At 42.8% G+C, this 19,076-nt stretch overlaps 1 protein-coding gene and 1 long non-coding RNA gene across 4 annotated transcripts in view; one reads left to right on the forward strand and one right to left on the reverse strand.

Moving 5' to 3' along the window:
- Positions 1 to 19,076, reverse strand: part of ube2l3b (ubiquitin-conjugating enzyme E2L 3b) — a 97,570-nt gene that overhangs the window by 33,277 nt on the left and 45,217 nt on the right. The window lies entirely within an intron of this gene.
- Positions 11,058 to 13,315, forward strand: LOC119127583. The gene is made up of 3 exons (XR_005098868.1): positions 11,058 to 11,165; positions 11,264 to 11,342; positions 12,556 to 13,315. It is a non-coding gene; the product is annotated as an uncharacterized LOC119127583 (long non-coding RNA).

A 19,076-nucleotide genomic window follows, 5' to 3' on the forward strand; every position in this document is an offset into this window, starting at 1 on the left:
TAGAAGGAAAGTTGAAAGTTGAAGTGTGGAAGATAGTGGTTGATGTTTTGGAGGAGAGTGTAGATAGGACGACAAAGGGACTGAAAAAGAAAAGGAAAGAGAGAGAGTTGAATTGTGCTAGACTGTGGTTGAAAGCTTCACAAGAGAGAAGAGAACAAATCCAAAAGACAAAAGATAGAAAGTTGAAAAGTGATGAGGCTGCGACTATGTTTGTCAGGCCGAAAGACAATGAGGCCACAGTGCGCAGGCGCACTGTCCCGGCCACGGTTCCAGCTGCAGCTCAAGCAGAGGACCAAGGGGGACCTTCCGCTCGTATGCAAAACTTGTATCCAAGCTTAACAGACCTGCGCCCTCCCCCATATAACAGAAAAAAAAGTCAGGGTCACATTACTAGAAGTCCTGTACAAACAAGAGGTTTGACCACTGCTGCTAGATTTTCCCAAAATCTGGACAATGTTGATGTGTGCCCAATGATACAGGTGCCAAACCCTATTGTAGGGGAAGGCCAACCTCCACATACGTATGTTTTTCGGCCATGGACTTTGGAAGAGGCAAGAAAAGCAGTTGAAGGGGTTACCCCTGTTGCTGAAGACCCAGATAAATGGGCAGAAGACATGGCTGGAATCATACATTCCTATAGACTGAATGGGCATGAGGCAGGAGAAGCTGCAATGTCTTCTTTGGGAAAAGACTGGGCAAAGGTTAGAGGACATTATACAGGTAGAAATTATCAAGGGCCTTTTCCCTATCCCGTTGAGGGAAATCAATTGGTAGGGGACTATGCAGCACAATGGAATGATCTTGTGCAAAGAGTGAGGACTATATTTCAAAGACGAGCGAATTATGGTCATTTGGCAGGAATAAAACAGAAGCCTGGGGAAGATACTGATGATTTTTCGCTTAAGATTTGAAAAAGAATTCAGTGTGCATCGTGGCATCCCATTCAATGATGCAGCTGAGAGGGCTTATCAGCAACATCTTAAAAATGCGCTCCTCACTGGTTTCCCCCCCGACTTAGGCAACTGGGTGAGGAAACACTTGGCAAGAGTGTGTCGTCGTGTAAAGCAAAACCAATCAAAGGGCGGAGGAAGGGGCAGAGGAAAAGCCAAATTTTCAGCATGACAAGCTTCCTCCCCTTTGACCGCTCATGCTAATACAGAGAAAGAAAGAATAAGATGCCCTTATGACAGCAAAACATGTCATTGTCGGATTATTAGAAATGTTTTTGGATTATTAGAGCTCCTGTCCATACAAGAAGTATGACAATGCTGTTTGTATGCCCAATGACAAATGACCTGAGATCAAATTGTGTGCACACTAAAGTTAAAATTTGCAAAATAAATGGAAAAGAATTACAAATAGCTTCTAAACGTAAAATAGAGAATAAATCTGACAAGTAAGACGAGCAAAAAGGTGTTCTTAGTGCGTTCTATGTGTTCTTATATGTTGTGCGTCATCCTTTTGTGCTGGTGTGTGTGTGCGTGTGCGCGCAGAGGATCCTCATGAATGGGTGTGTGTATGAGTGAGTGAGATGTGTGTTCTATGAAAGAAATCAGTCATGAAGAATGTTCAGGAGGCTGTTGAGCAATAATAGGGAAATTGAGAAGTGGATGATGGTGTGTTTAAGTTGGTTGGAGAAACTAAGATGAGCAGTGTGTGGCAGTAGAGAAAATAAGACATGTGTGGCAGAAAGTGACTAGAACGGTGGCTTGATAGGACAAGAATAAGAGACAGCAAATGTTGTGTAGAAGACAGTGAAAGATGTCGAATGTGAACATGATGAAGGGGGCAACAGCAAAGTTGGCCTGCCCTTTGAGAGGGTGAGACTGATAAGCGTGCCTGCGCTCGCGCGTAGTCGCGGGTCTAGGCCAGGGGTGGGCAAACTTTTTGACTCGCGGGCCGAACTGGGTTCTAAATTTGGACCGGAGGGCCGAACCAGGAGCAGATGGACGTAGTGTTTGTGTGAAATAATATAAGCGACCTGTAAAGGTCATTGCATAAAAGATTTTGGCCTTTAGTAGGTAGTAAAGCATGGATATTCCAAACAGGTTTTTTGAAAACAAATGCATTTATTAACAGCATTAAAAAAAAACCACTGTTATTATGAATAACAGTCTCCATCACTTCAGTGCCTGCAGGTCAGATTAATGAAAGATGTTTATCTTATGAGATCACATCAAACGGCAAACATTCTGACCAAATATATCATCTTGAAGAATCGGTGAAAGCATACATCCAAATAAAGTAATCAAAACGGCAACACGGTGAGGGGTATCTGAAAATCAGAGCAGAGTTTTAACTCACAAACACCTGGTAACAGAGGTGAGGAAACGGGAAACACTTCCTTAAAGTAAGCCTTAAGAACTTTACAGGTTAAGATTAGTCACAAACAGGTGGTGCATCAATGTCCTTGAGCATCCTGCATTGTTTGAAAATGAGAATGGTCGCTAGTTTGAATCCCTGCTATGTGTACAAATCATATTCAAAATGCATTTTTTTACAACAAACTTGAGAGCCTCCCCTTCATTTTCAGTGGGAACAGTGTTGTTGGTCTCCCTTTTTTGCTAGTGCGTCATAGTCTGGAGTAAAATTTGTTGTGGCAATTCTTAGGAGAGATCCGAGGTGTTGGTCCGTTTACCTCGATCTGTGACGGGTTGATGTTGATGTGGCTGAACGTCACGTCGCGTACGTCGAGCCAAATTGGCCACTCTTTTTTAAACACTCGGCACTGTGTCCACCTTGCTTTTCCTTGGACGACTCATTTTAATAGAAGGATTCCAGGGGAAGGTTTGTGGGTGGCTTTAGCGTAAAACTGTATCTGAAAGCTCAGCGCGCGAATTACAAGAATGCAGCCCACGCTCTAAATTCGGGACTCATACAAATAGAGCGCGAGTGCGCCATGTCCGTTACTACTGAGTACGTACACGCACTTGTGAGTGTGCACCGAGCTTTCTGACACGGCTTCCGGTAGTAAATGTGCAGGCGAGCGGTTCCCCATCTACTGGGGAAACGCAGTCATTGCAGGCAAAATGACCCCAAAAAATTTTTAAGAATACAATTTGTTCAGGGTTGGCGGGCCGGATTAAACGGTCCCGTGGGCCGGATGTGGCCCGCGGGCCGTAGTTTGCCCACCCCTGGTCTAGGCTGTGTGCGTGGGCCTGTGTTATGCTCGTGTGGGCGGTGGGCCAGCATCATGATTGTTGCAGGAAATGGCCAGCCTGTGACCAATCAACATGGATGCTGCGCCCCCCTCGCACGGGGGGTGCTATGGCTGCGGGCGAAGCAGGGAAAGTGCGAGTTTCTCAGAGAATGTTTGAATATTTGAAGCAGGGTGATGCTTAAGGAAGATGTGACAATAGTTGCACGAAGGATAAAAGGCACTGATGAGAAAAAAAAGTATAACCAAAACGTCAAAATAGAGGATGACGTTTGCGCAGCGTTTTTTGTTGGTATTGTTTGTGAGCTGTGTCTCTGGTGTTTTTGTGTTGTCTGTGTGCTGTAAGTGTTGTGTTAAAAGGATGAAATTGGCTAATATAGGTGCACAAAAGAATTTCTTAGACTGTAGTCTATCTGATTTGCACCGCAAAACAAAAACGATTTTGTAAAAATAGGAAGTGAAAAAAAGCAAGCAATTTGTTTATGGGCAGAAACTGGTCCACACTGCATTAATGCCTAGCCTTGATGAAACAAAATTTGAGAGATGGAAAGAACTTGTTTTCTGGAATTGGATGAAGAAAAATTATGAAATAACGACATTTCAAAGCTAAATTTAAAATTTGAGAATAAGAGAGCGATTGGGTTAAAGTTAAGAAACAACAACAATTAACTATTATATTAATTTACTAGCAGTTATTTTGTTGATACAAATGAACCGATACAAATGGGCAGCGATATTGAGCCATGGTGTTGTCACATGGTGTTGACACATGGCTCAACAGGGGGGATGAAAGGGCAGTTCAGTCAGCTTTATGAATTTGATTCATATTCAAAACATTTATAAAAAAAAATTTGTAGAGCTTGTTTACCATGTGCTAAACACAATCCACAGGGTTATAATGCCTGGTCATAATAATATATTATATATACTGTATATATAATAATAATTCTCAAAATGGATTGAATTGGCTTCAAAATAAACACTGAATGCCTTAACAGTGGCAAAAACATTATGTAAAGAAATAATACTTTGTCAACAACCGCTGTAGATGTTAAAGAATGGAATTAATATCTCTAAAATGAATGTAGATAGTTTGTTTCAGGTGACTATAAGAGTAACTGGTAAACGAAACAATTGATTGCTAATGGTAAAACAAACTGCAAAGACAGAAAGAATAATGAATGTCATATGTATGGGTTTACGACCGATTCTTTATGTTGTACCGTTACCATTGACCAAAGATTGTGTGAAATCTGTCACGTCTACTGATTGTGAAAGGTGCGACAGAGTATTCTATGTAATATCCGTTGAGAGAAAAAAAGAAAGAAAAGAAACCATTTCTTTTAGAGAATGTAGTCAACCAAAATTGTATATGTATCGACATGCCAAGATCTGGGAAAAAGCTGGAAAAAACCAAAATGTCTTTAAATTTGAGAGGCGCCGATGATCTGACTGAAATTTATGCAATTAGAGTCCCCAGAGGAGTTCCTGATTAATAAGAATTAATTGACCAAATTGAAGCGGGATGGGAGTCCTCCATTTGCTGCTGGTGTACGATGAACAAGAATGTTGATGGGATAAATTACATCCATTGCAACATGCAGAAATTGGGCAAACGGACACAAGCGGGACTTGAGGCAGTGCACGAACAGCGAGCCACGGCTTCCCTAATGTCCATCCAGAACCGCAATGCTCTTGTTATGTTGTTGTCTGAGAAAGGAAGGGTCTGCGCAATGTTCAGAGAACAATGCTGCACCTTCATCCAGAACAACACCGCCCCTGATGGGAGCCTGACGAAGGCGATTGCAAGCTTGCAATCCCTCAACACGAGGATGAAAGAGCACTACAAGTGGATGACTGCTTTTGGGAAGTATAAAGCCCTTGTGTCCTCAATTACTGCTATACTCACCTTGTGTGGATGTTGTTGTATTCCATGTCTCCGTGCTCTTTTTAATCGTCTCATCACTACAGCAATATCGCCCATGGAAGACAAGATGGCCCGGGTATGCCTAATGTCTGAACGCCAGCATGTTGATGATAACGATGATGATGATGCAATTTTTGCACTTGAGTTTACAGACGTTTTCCCAGATCTGTGTGTTTCCGAATGATGATGTCGCAACATTTATCCTTTTCGGTGGAAACATATTTGTGCTCATACTTGTGATCCGACAACTGAAAATCGGGAGAAGTGGTTGTTTTTTGTAATGTAAAAATTGAGCAAATATCTGATAAACAGGAGGGAAATGTTGGAATAATTTAAGTGAAGCCTTGGCCTGCCAGACCTGGAGGCCTTGTCTTTACGAGTTTATGACTTTCCTTTTATCTAGGTTCTTCCTCTTTAGTGACAGGGATGTCTTTTGATCCCTGTCAGCCATATGTATCCTTCCTGTCCTTATGTTGTCTGTGTGTTTTTGTTCCTGTAAGAGGCCTTCACTAACAATGAGCAGAGCTTATTTGCATAGGCGAATTGTTCTTATTTGGTTCAAAGAAACTTCATTCCTTTTAGTTAACTGTAGGTTTGGTTCATAGATTGTTGTTGGTCAGAACTGTTTTTCTTTGTTAAGTGTTATATACAGTTTGAAGTAGTTGCGTACAAGTTATCCCATATTTACTCAATGTTTGTTTCAGTGTTTAGGACAAGTTACTCATTATTATTGTGTGTTAATATACCAAGTAGATAAAGTTAGCAAAGGTTTAGTTGCATTGTTCCACAGGAAAGCGGCAATTCAAGTTATCTGATCACACTCGAGGACGAGTCAGCCAACCATGGGGGAAGACAGCTGGTTGAGGAAAGAGGACAAATTCTGCAGGGGTCACGGGCCGACAATGAAGTGCTAATTCACACCACACTACATTCCTTAGCTAATCAGCGTTGCTACAGACACAATCTCCCCTCCCTTTAGTGTAGCAACGCCTCTGTAACCAGGGCAACCAAAACATTAAAAAGAGGAGCACGTGAAGTAAGGACTCAGAATTGATGGAGATACGTGGTATCATCTGTCCCAGTGCGCCCCAGTGAAGGGTTCCTGCAAGGAACCAGATCCGCCATCGACAGCGTCCCCAGTTCAAACAGAGGCAGAATAATCCTCTTCCCCCTTGGTGGCCGGGTAGTCCACCCTGAGCCACTGAAGACAACGACCACGCGGCAGATATTTCCAAGTTCTCCCCGGACGGAGCAGAGCTGCGAAGGGGGTGAGAATTGTGCTCACCCTCCACCAGTGGGCGTGCCAAGCCCCCAACGGCTGAACAATCACGAGCAATTTTTATCTTGAACTGTTGTTATTGATAACATTCTGGTCGCCTAAGGCAGAGGGACCGTGTGAGACTTTTCCTGCAAAATATCTAGCCGCAGGTTTTTCACTCACACAAAATTTGGACTGGAGTATTGAGGGAAAACCTCATCTTCACTGGAAATTATTGCTGTCATTGTATTTTCTTACTTATGTTTGATTGATCGGAATTGACATAATCATATGATAAAACAGGGGGGATATGTTAGGGTTTACAGATTATCTTCATCGTATGATTATGTTGGAATGTAACCTGCAATAATTTACCTAGCTTGTCCTGTCTTAACAAAAGTAGTAGAACAAAGTGCTAAGATCTTTTGAACTGATTGACTAGCTGCAGAGGAAGCAATCAAAGTTGCCTTGTTTACACGTTGTAAAAGACCCCCTGCTATGCTTTGATCAGCAGGCCAGGGGCTTCAACCCCATCCTGTCCACTCTCACCCCCACTCTCACCCCCACTCTGTTTCTCTCAATAAATATACTCCTGCATGAGGCCTGAGTCAGACCTCATTCGATCATCGCTGTACGCACAGCGACGAATGGACTCTCCACCTGCAGGTGTCTAAAAGGACTTACTTGTCTCCCGTGTGGTTCTTGCAAAATAAGTTAGAGTGAGCACCACCCTAACATATACCGCTTGTCCCCACCATCAGATATGAAATATTAAACCCTAAACCAGCTATAAGTTGTATAAATAATGTACAGAAGTTGTATTGCTTTGTTTTAAACAACCAATAATCCGTACGAAGTGTGGTTATTTCTGTAACCTGATATAGAAGTCTATATTAGGTTAGTCCATAGACCTTATATAGATGCCAAAATTAAATCCATCAAATATGAAATATTGAACATCAAACCAGCTGTATTTTTTATTTTTTTTGCCACGCACGCACGCACGCACGCACACACGCACGCACATCACATCACATCACATCACATCACATCACATCACATCTGGGAATCAAACTCACGGTGTCGGCACACAAGACAACCAAGTGCACCCCGACACCATCAGCCACTCCCAACCAGCTGTAAATTGTACGAACAATGTAGAATGTTGTGTTGCTTTGTTCAAAAATTTCCGCTAGGAGGCATAAATTGTGCGCCACCGTAAAAAAAACAAGAAGAAGTAGCGTGCACAGCAAGTAAAGTCATCTTTGAAGTTCGAGGCGAGTCAACGCCTGCTGCTTAATCTAAAAGACAAAATAAAATAAAAAACACTAAGAAGGCTGCTATGAGGTGAGTCTTCGAGGTTTTTCAGTAAGAGTTGTTGTTTTGTCTTGCAAAGTTTGTCCATTCCATTATCAATCGTTTTCAAGCTTGGACTTAAGTTGTAGCTTGCCTGCTAGCTCGTACTACGTTTTCGCTACGTGACTAGTTCCTTCAGTTGTACTAAGTTCATTTTGTCTTCACTTATAGATTAGTTGACTGGTTCTTTTATCACAGACAAATGATTTAGGTTATTTTATTTACCTGACATGTTTCGGCATGTACTTTCGCCTAGTTGCTTTAGTTTTAATAATTTGGAAGAGAAGAGCTTCTGACACAAACATTAATGGGTTCTAAAAGTTAATGGTAGCTAAAGTGAATTTGCTACAAATTCCAAAAAGTTTTTTTCATGTCATGTGTATGTAATAGTTTTCTTAAGTAAATAAAATCTCAAGTGTATAAAATATTTTTGAAAGTTTATAACTGTATGAGTTGCCTACATTTAAAAAGAAAATGTTATTTTTGACAAATTCAAATGTGAATTCAAAACTAATGTTAATAATGGCATTGCTTTTGCAAATGTCAGCAGCTGGCTTTCAAAAATCGCCGTGGCTATTATAAAACAAAAACAAGATCAAACAGTAAGTATAGATCACAAATTTGAGATTTGGCATGGCAAAGATGTAATTTCCCTTTTTACCCATTTGTGACTCGAGATTTAGCTCAAGGAGTGGTACGTGGAAAGGTAGATTTTTGTCTTCTGATGTCATTAAAATGTGCACATAACATTGTTTTACACTCAATAGGGCTTGGAACTCTAAGGCAAATCACTTCAAAAGTTAAAATTGTGTTGTGTTATGTGATTAACAGCGGTTAATAGGAAAATTGTCAAATCAGACATGTTATTTTTCCCCTTTAACAACACAGACTCCAAGCCTGGAGAAAAGAGGAGCATCTATATTAAAAACTGACCGGACTCTACAAGGTACAGATTGATTCTTGACTTAGTCTTGATGTAGAAGTAATCACAACTGTCTTGTGTTATCTTTGGAAATTGACATGTTATTGGTGGTATGAATACACTTATGTATGCTTAGCTACTGTCGAACATATGCAAAAAGCGTATGTTGTACAAACCGGATTCGGTTGAAGTTGGGAAATTGTGTAAAATGTAAATAAAAACAAAATACAGTGATTTGAAAATCCTTTTCAACCTATATTCAATTGAATACACTAAAAAGACAACATATTTAATGCTCAAACTCATAAACTTTATTTTATTTTTCAAATAATAATTAATTTAGAATTTCATGGCTGCAACACGTGCAGTAGAGAAGTTGGGAAAGAGCATGTTTACCACTTCGTTACATCACCTTTACTTTTAATAACAATAAACGTTTTGGAAGAGAGGAGACTAATTCTCTTAGCTTCTCATGTGGAATTCTTTCCCATTCTTGCTTGATGAACCGCTTCAGTTCAACAGTCCGGGGTCTTCCCTGTCGTATTTTACGCTTCATAATGCGCCACACATTTTCAACGGGACACAGGTCTGGACTGCAAGCGGGCCTGGGGAGAACCTGGACTCTTTTACTTCGAAGCCACGCTGTTGTAACACGTGCAGAATGTGGCTTGGCATTATCTTGCTGAAATAAGCAGCGGCGTCCATGAAAAATATGTCGCTTGGATGGCAGCATATGTTGCTCCAAAATCTGTATGTACTTTTCAGCATTTATGTTGCCTTCGCAGAAATGTAGGTCACCCATGCCATGGGAACTAATGCACCCCCATACCCTCACAGATGCTGGCTTTTGAACTTTGCGTTGATAACAGTCTTCCTCTTTGGTCTGGAGGACACGACGTCCAGTGTTTCCAAAAACAATTTGAAAAGTGGACTCATCAGACCACAAAACACTTTTCCATTGTGCATCAGTCCATTTTACATGAGCTCGGGCCCAGAGAACCTGGCGGCGTTTCTGGATGTTGTTCATAAACGGCTTTTGCTTTGCATGGTAGAGTTTTAACCCGCACTTACTGATGTAGTGACGAACTGTATTTACTGACAGTGGTTTTCTGAAGTTTTCCTGAGCCCATTTGGTGATATCCTTTACACACGCATTTCGGTTTTTAAGGCAGTGCCGTCTGAGGGATCGAAGGTCACGGTCATTCAGTCTTGGTTTCCGGCCGTGGCGCTTACGTGCAGTGATTTCACCAGATTCTCTGAACCTTTTGATGATATTATGGACCGTAGATGTTGAAATCCCTAAATTCCTTGCAGTTTTGCTTTGAGAAATGTTGTTCTTAAACTGGTCAACTATTTTCTCACGCAGTTGTGGATAAAGTGGTGAACCTCGCCCCATCCTTGCTTGTGAATGACATGTTTAGGGAGGCTCCTTTTATACCCAATTATGGTAGCCACCTGTTCCCAATTAGCCTGATCACATGTGGGATGTTCCAAATAGGTGTTTGATGAGCTTTTCTCAGCTTTCCCAGTATTCTTTGCCACCTTTCCCAACTTCTACTGGACGTGTTGCAGCCATGAAATTCTAAGTTAATTATTATTTGGCAAAAAACAATTAAGTTTATCAGTTTGAATATTAAATATGTTGTCTTTGTAGTGTATTCAATTGAGTATGGGTTGATTAGGATTTTCAAATCGTTGTATTTTGTTATTATTTACATTTTACACAATTTCCCAACTTCAACCGAATCCGTTTTGTAATTGCAATCTTCAGTATTTAACTTGCATTTATGACATGTCATTGCCTTGACTTTCACACTCCGGAAACCGGGGCGGATGTCAAAGTGCAAAATACAACCCAGGTTTACCCTGTACATTTTCATCATTTGGATAACAACTTGTAGAGCAAGCAATTTTATTTCTAAACAGTACTATTTTAAAATAATGTTCTTGGATATGTAGAACAGCCAAATTAAATTGCAGCACATTCAAAGGCACAGACAGAATGCCATCATTTTTTTCAAACAGGGCAAAATTTATAATTGGAAAATGGTTCATTTGAAACTTGCAGCTAACATTTGCTTTATTCTTCAACACCTAGGAAGTGAGTATGAAACACCCATGACAGGGAAAAGTAAGAGGTTATTTTTGTAGGCATTAGTTATTTAGCTGCAGTAATTTAAGTGAGTATTTTATTTCTATTTCTCTTTATTCTCAGAGGTTCTGAAGGTCATCATGGAGCCCTTCTGGCAATCCATGGGCTGAGGAGCCTCAACTCTCATTCATAATGTGATGTGGAGAGTGGACGGTTGCCCATGATTGATCTGGAGACTTTGCCATGATGTTCAAGGAAATAGATAAACAGTATGACTTTTCAGTTATTTTTTTGCTTGATTTACAAGAAATAAAGTCCTCAATTTAATTTCGTCTACTCTCAATTTTACTCTTCTGAGACACTGTTCATAATGCCTTGTATATAGATTGCAAAGCAGTGTTGTGTTGGGAGGGGCTGATTTGAAGACCTGCATGTTTCCAAGACCATGGACAGGTATGATTAGTTTGACATCTGTACTGTAAATTAGAAAAGACATGAAGGCTTACGATGTGGTGGCTGCTCGCAATGTTGACATTTGTTTTCTGTTGTAGATTTTACACAAATGACAATATGCGTGGTGGTGAAACTCGTGCAAAGAGGGCGCACAACAAGACTGCTCTGATAGCGCTGGTAAATAAAAAAACTTGTCTGCTCGTTTCTGTGCGATTGCTTTATGTTCGAAATGTGTGACTGACATGACATACATCAAGGAAAAACTATTTTAAAGGTAGTTCTTTTTTCCATATTCATTTTTCTTTTACAGAGTACCGTAATTTCCCATGTATAATACGCCCCCATGCATAATGCGCACCCTAAAAATGGCATGTCGATGCTGGAAAAAAGCCTGTACCCATGTATAATACGCACCCAAATTTTGACATACTTTCCGAAAACGTAAAATTATTTCAGAAAAAAGATCATCTTTGGGAACAACCGGATGTTATTCTGCCGGTCAGTATCACTGCGCATGCGCTAGCAAACTCGATAGCGAAGAAATGTTTCGGATTTGTGTAGGGTACATTGTGACAGCAAACGAGCAGGTGATCGAGCAAGCGTCTGATACGAGAGCATTGTGTTCGTATGGAGCGTGTTTGAAGTGAACAGCAGAGAAGAAAGGAACAAGGCAAAGTGTTGTGAAAAATAATATTACCTGTAATACGCATTTTGTTATTTGCTGATTGAAACTGCTAATTAAACTGTGAATTGAAACTAATAGGTAGAGAACTGAACTCTCGCTCTTTATATAGCTGACGTGTCTTGCGCATCCGTTCTGCGCATACTGTCATGGCGGCCTCCGTATGATATCCGGTCTGCGATGAAGATTAAAAAACAAACAATATTTGACAATAACACACCATCAAGGATTGCACCATCGCATCAAACGATGTGTCGTCAATTATGAATTTTACTGACTAAGTGTGTTGGGCAGGATGGCTGAATGCGATGCGCGATTGACGTGTCTTGCGCATCCGTTCTGCGCATACTGTCATGGCGGCCTCCGTATGATATCCGGTCTGCGATGGAGATTAAAAAACAAACAATATTTGACAATAACACACCATCAAGGATTGCACCATCGCATCAAACGATGTGTCGTCAATTATGAATTTTACTGACTAAGTGTGTTGGGCAGGATGGCTGAATGCGATGCGCGATTGACAAACAAGAAGAAAGGTGATTTCAAGTTTTATTTCGAGGGAGATTTTCTTCAAAAATTGTTGTACCCATGCATAATGCGCACCCCAGATTTTAGGACAATAAATTAGTTAAATTTTGCGCATTATGCATGGCAAATCACGGTAATTCAAAGGTCTACAATGGGTGGTGCCTGATATCCATCGAGTTCATCTTTGTAGAAGCTGTTGGCGACACGCACAGAGGCCACGGATGATGAAACAAGGACCGCAATGGCTTTAAAATTAAAACAGGCTCCAGCGCTGAGTAGTAAAGGGGGCTATCAAAACCCCACAAGAGAGTGATGTTTATATTGTTTCCCCTTGTGTTTTGCCGAGCTGGTTGTTTTATTTATTTGATATGTCCTACATAAAATATGTATATATTTATATTGTAACTTAGTAGTTTTGTTCTATTAAAATAGCCCTCATTTTTTAATATTGTATGTATATTTTTACATTTTTAAACATGATTTAAAAACATTGCGCATTTATATTTGTGATGGTTGGATAATGTTTGAAAAAATGTTTTTATTCAGGTTCAATTATCGTTTTGGTTAATTTTAACAACAAAAGGTGTATTTATATCTGCAGCTAACATAAGTATGACTGTTATTGAAACCTATTTTTATATTAAAAAAAAAACGATGTAAATTTTCACACCCTGGACTATCACTAATCAAATGCATTTTCACAACATCCTGGAACTACACAAAGGTAAGGATCACAGGTTAAATGAATTGAAGAGAACCTCAATGTTGAATAGACGTCTAGATGTTCAAATGATCACAAGCTATTAGAGCGATTAGCGCTAATCACGCTAATAGCTATTAGCCATCATTCGAACGTCTACGCAATAAATGTCTAAAAATCTTTCAAATCTAGACGTCTAATAAATGTCTAATAGACGTCTATCCGGTAGACGTCTAAAATACTTTCACGTATAGACGTCTATCCCGTAGACGTCGAAAAAACTCACATATATAACGTCAAAATGCTCGCAGGGGTGGGTGTGTACAAAAGGAACCCAACACCCCTGATCTTCACTTGAACTGCAATTGACCTCGAACAACATGCCCAAGATTCAACCTGCAACCAAAGCCTTGGTTATTAAGGGGTTGAAGACCAGATCCACTGCAGAGGTGGCAGGCACCATTAATGTGTCACAGCGTCAAGTACAAAGAAGTAAAGAAAGATTTGAAGAGACTGGAGATGTTTTTGACAACCCCACGTCTGGCAGATCCCGCAAGACAGTTGCTCGGGAGGAATGGTTGCTTCGAAAATCCAATGCCAGCCCCTTTTCCACTAAAGCGGAGCTCCACCAGGCCTGATCACCGCAAGTCCCTGTGTCAACTAGAACAATTTTGTAGGATTCTATCTTGAAATGGCCTCCATGGTCAAATCAGTGCCCAAAAGCCAACACTAAACAAAAGGCAGTTAGAAAAATGTGGCATTTGCCAAGGCCCACAGCCTGCTAAACGGATGGATGCTGGAAAAGTTGCAGAAGGTGAATTTCTCAGATGAACCTTCAGTTGAATTGCACCACAGCTGCTGCAAATACTGCAGGAGACCTACTGGAGCCCGTAAGGATCCATGATTCACCCAGAAAAGAGCCAAATTTGGTGGTGGAAAGATCATTGTCTGAGGTTACATTCAGTATGTGGGTGTGCGAAACATTTGCAAGGTGGAAGGCAATATCAATACCCTAAAATATTATGAAGTATTAGCTACCTCCTATAAGAGGTAATATTTTGCAGCAGGATAGTGCTCCCTCTCATACAACCATCTCTATATCAAAGTTCCTCAAGGCGAATAAGATCAAGGTGTTCCAGGACTGGCCAGCTCAGTCACCAGACATCATTGAGCATGTTTGGGGCGTCATATGATGGCGCCGCGGATGGCAGCCACGGTGAGTCGCTCTCTGTTTCTTTGTCTTATTTTGTGTGTTTTCTGTGTCCTCTGCTGTCCATCCCGGATCACTTTTACCAGAGAAGCACTGTTAAACATCGGACAGTCTTCTTCTGGTATTTTCTCTCCTGTTCTCTCCGATTCAGACTGTTTGTCGGAGATTCTAGCCGGAGCGGCGGTGCTATACAAGCTAGCGCGGCGACGGCGGCGCGGAAAACGAGCCGGAGCACTCGTAAGGCTGAGGCAGAGAGGGTTCCGTTCTGCTCTACCGTCAATTCATCTGGCGAATGTCCGCTCCCTGGCGAACAAGATGGACGAACTGCTGCTCCTCACTTCAAGGAACACGGACTTAAGCAGATCCGCCGCGCTGTGCTTTGTGGAAACGTGGCTCAGCGAACGAACCCCCCACCACGCCGTGGAGCTAGCGGGGTATAGGCTAACTCGTGCAGATCGCAGCGCGGAGCTCTCCGGAAAATCGAAGGGAGGTGGTCTTTGTTTCTACATTAATGAACGTTGGTGTACTGATGTCACGGTGTTGAAAGAGTTTTGCAGCCCTCTCCTAGAAACACTTTTCATAAACTGCCGGCCGTTCTATTCACCACGGGAGTTCTCCTCAATCGTCATGGCGGCTGTTTACATTCCACCACACGCACGTGCGAGTGAAGCCACGCAGATGCTGGCTGACCAGGTAACAGACATGGAGAAACTTCTACCAAATTCACTAATCATTGTTCTGGGTGATCTTAACAGGGCGAACCTCGCACACATATACAGACAGCACGTAACGTGTCCCACCAGAGGGGCACAGACTCTGGACCACTGCTACACCGTGATTAAGGATGCATACCACTCTGCCGCTCATGCAGCTTTAGGACTCTCGGACCACTGTCTAGTTCATCTGATCCCGGCCTACAGGCAGAAACAAAAAACTTCTAAGCCTGTGGTGAGGACCGTGAGGAAGTGGACAGTGGAGTCAAGGCAGGACCTCCAAGCCTGCTTTGACTGCACCGATTGGGGAGTTTTCGAGGCTGCAACTTCAGACTTGCATGAACTCACTGACACTGTCACATCATACATCAGTTTTTGTGAGGATCTGTGTGTGCAGACTAAGACCTTCTGCACGTACAACAACAACAAACCTTGGTTTACACCGAACCTCAGGAGGCTGCGCAAAGTCAAGGAGGAGGCCTACAGGAGCGGCGACCGCAACCTGTTCAAGCAGACCAGAAACACACTGAATCGAGAGGTCAGGAAAGCCAGGAGGTGTTACGGGGAGAACCTGAAGAGACACCTCTCTGCCAATCCTGATCCCTCAACAGTGTGGAAAGGTCTGCAGAGCATCACGGGGTACAAGAAACGAACCCCCCGTCCTGTGGAGAGCCCAAGGCTTGCTAACCAGCTAAACAGGTTCTACTGCAGGTTTGATCGGTCCTCCCACACAACGGGACTTCCTGCAGCACAATCTACATACTCACCTCTCCCCACAACTACTCTGTCCACACCTCTATCATCGTTGTCACCCACTCTCTCTCTTGCAGAGGCCGCGCCCGCACTCCAGATCCGCGAGGAGGAAGTGCGCCAGATGTTCCGGAGACAAAAGACCAGGAAGGCACCGGGCCTAGACGGCGTGTCACCTTCCTGCTTGAAAGTCTGCGCTGAGCAGCTGGCGCCCACCTTTGCACGGATCTTCAACCGCTCTCTGGAGCTGTGTGAGGTGCCCTCGTGCTTCAAGAGCTCCACCATCGTTCCAGTGGCCAAGAAGCCCGCCATCACAGGTTTGAATGACTACAGACCTGTCGCACTGACATCTGTGGTCATGAAATCTTTCGAGAGGTTAGTGCTGAACCACCTGAAGGATGTCACGGGCCCCCTGCTTGACCCCCTCCAGTTTGCCTACCGTGCAAACAGGTCAGTGGATGATGCGGTCAACATGGGACTGCACTACATCCTGCACCACCTGGACACCCCAGGAACGTACGCCAGGATCCTGTTCGTGGACTTCAGCTCGGCGTTCAACACCATCGCTCCTGACATCCTCCAACAGAAGCTCATCCAGCTTGCGGTGCCTGCCTCCACCTGTCAGTGGATCACCAGCTTCCTGACCAACAGGAGACAGCGTGTGAGGCTGGGGGGCATCACATCTGACACCCGGACCACCAATACTGGAGCCCCTCAGGGGTGCGTCCTCTCCCCACTGCTCTTCTCTCTCTACACCAATGATTTCTCCTCAGGTGACTCTCCTGTGAAGCTTCTGAAGTATGCAGACGACACCACTCTCATCGGACTGATCCAGGACGGTGATGAGACTGCGTACAGACAAGAGGTGGAGCGGCTGGCCCACTGGTGCAGCCAAAACCACCTGGAGCTGAACCCGCTCAAGACCGTGGAGATGACAGTGGACTTCAGGCGAGACCCTTCACCACTTTTACCCCTCACTATCCGCAGTAATACTATTCTCTCCACAGAGACCTTCAAGTTCCTGGGAACCACAATCTCTCGGGACCTGAAATGGACCGGCCACATAGACTCTGTCCGGAAGAAGGCCCAGCAGAGGCTGTACTTCCCGAGACAGCTCAAGAAGTTCAACCTGCCGCGAGAGCTTCTGAAGACCTTCTACACTGCCATCATCCAGTCTGTCCTCTGCACCTCCATCACTGTCTGGTTTGGATCAGCCTCTAAACAAGACAAGCACAGACTGCAACGGACAATCAGGACTGCAGAAAAGATCATTGGAAACAACCTCCCATCTATCCAAGACTTGTACCTGTCCAGGACCAGGAAACGTGCAACGAACATCTCTACAGACCCTTCTCACCCAGGTTGCAGTCTGTTTGTACTACTCCCCTCCGGACGGCGTTATAGAGCTCGGTACGCCAAAACCCGCAGACACAGAGACAGCTTCTTCCCCCAGGCTGTTGCTCTGATGAACTCACACCACTCTTAGAGTCTCAGAGTCATTACTGTGCAATAACATCCTGCTCTTCACACCTTTTTTGAATTTGTCTACACTGTTTTTACCATTTTTCACATGTCCTGAGTGTTGTTAGTCACCTAAATGTTGAACAGAGGGTGTGTTTTACCGAAGTCAAATTCCTTGTTTGGCACGCTCAAACATGGCGAATAAAAAACTCTTGAATCTTGAATGAAAGAGCAAGCTTGGAAGACAAAACCGAAAAATCTTGATGAACTCTGGGAGGCATGTAAGACTACATTCTTTGCTATTCCTGATAACTTAATCATTAAATTGTATTTATTTTTGTTGAACCACATGGATGCAGTCCTTCAAGCTCATGCAAGTCCTAGAAAATATTAAATATGGCTCTAATAGCACAGGTTCATTTGGCAATGTTAAAAAACATTTGTAGTTGAAGTGAAGTACTATTTGTTTGACTTTCACATTACTTTCTGTGGGTGACAAAACTTTTGTCTTGCCAAAATCTGACCTTTCTGTGTTCATTACATGAGCAATATTTGTTCAGTGAGGCAAATTAATTTTCATACATTAAACCTCATTCAGCAGATTTTAAGTTTTCGTACGAGTCATTTTTAAAACCCATGGATGAATTAAAAGTCAGGTTATAAGCTTTTGTTTCTGCAATATGGATAAGCAACAGAACTTCTGTCAGGGACTGTATATGTGTGCTCAATTATTAGGCAAATTGTATTTTTGAGGATTAAGTTTGTTTTTGAACAACTACAGTGCTCTCGGTCAACCAAAATGTCAATAAACCCCTAACTTGAAGCTCTTTTCTTTTAAACTACAGAACGTTTATGACCATTAAAAATGAGTGGGGTTGCTGGACCAAGTAAGAAGCCAAACACTTTCACCCCATCGCTTGATTGACGTACAGGTAAGCCTGTCGGGAGGCAATCGCAGTGAAAAGCACCCACCAACATCCATGTTTAGCTGCACATACACAAATCCGGCACCAAAGCTAACAAGCTAATTTAATTAACGCATTACGCATCAACGCACGCACTCGCTTTTGTCTTTTAAACTAAAGAAAGTTTATAAACATCAAAAATGAGTGGGAATGCTGGAACAAGTACCGTATTTTCCGCCCTAAAAGGCGCACCGGATTATAAGGCGCACCTTCAATGAACGGCCCATTTTAAAACTTTGTCCATATATAAGGCGCACCGGATTATAAGGCGCATAAAATAGAAGCTATACTGCAACAAACTGAGGTTGACTAGGGTTGCGGTATGCATCCACTAGCCAATAACCAACGAGCCCTCTGTAAACAATCGCGTTTCTCAAACGATCTCCTATAACCAGCTCAGTGGCCTAGTGGTAGAGTGTCCGCCCTGAGACTGGAAGGTTGTGGGTTCAAACCCCGGCCGGGTCATACCAAAGACTAAAAAAATGGGACCCATTGCCTCCCTGCTTGGCACTCAGCATTAAGGGTTGGAATTGGGGGGTTAGATCACCAACTGATTCCCGAGCGCGGCACCGCTGCTGCTCACTGCTCCCCTCTCCCCCAGGGGATGGATTAAAATCACACGGGGATGGGTTAAATGCAGAGGACAAATTTCACCACACCCAGGTGTGTGTGTGACGATCATTGGGACTTTAATCTTTAATCTTTTTTAAAATGATCGGAACTGACTAAAGTTCGATCTAACGCATTGGTACTACTTACCTATGTTTCCCTTCCATATCGATCCGTAGATTTACTCGAAACATTAACAGAGCAGCCTATTTTGACATGAAATAGCCTGGTACGTATAGCAGCTATCGTTATAGCATTAGCCATCCGCAAAGTCCCACGAGCCTCAGCTC

Source organism: Syngnathus acus, chromosome 9 (genome assembly GCF_901709675.1).
Source record: "Syngnathus acus chromosome 9, fSynAcu1.2, whole genome shotgun sequence".
Classification (NCBI taxonomy): Eukaryota; Metazoa; Chordata; class Actinopteri; order Syngnathiformes; family Syngnathidae; genus Syngnathus; species Syngnathus acus.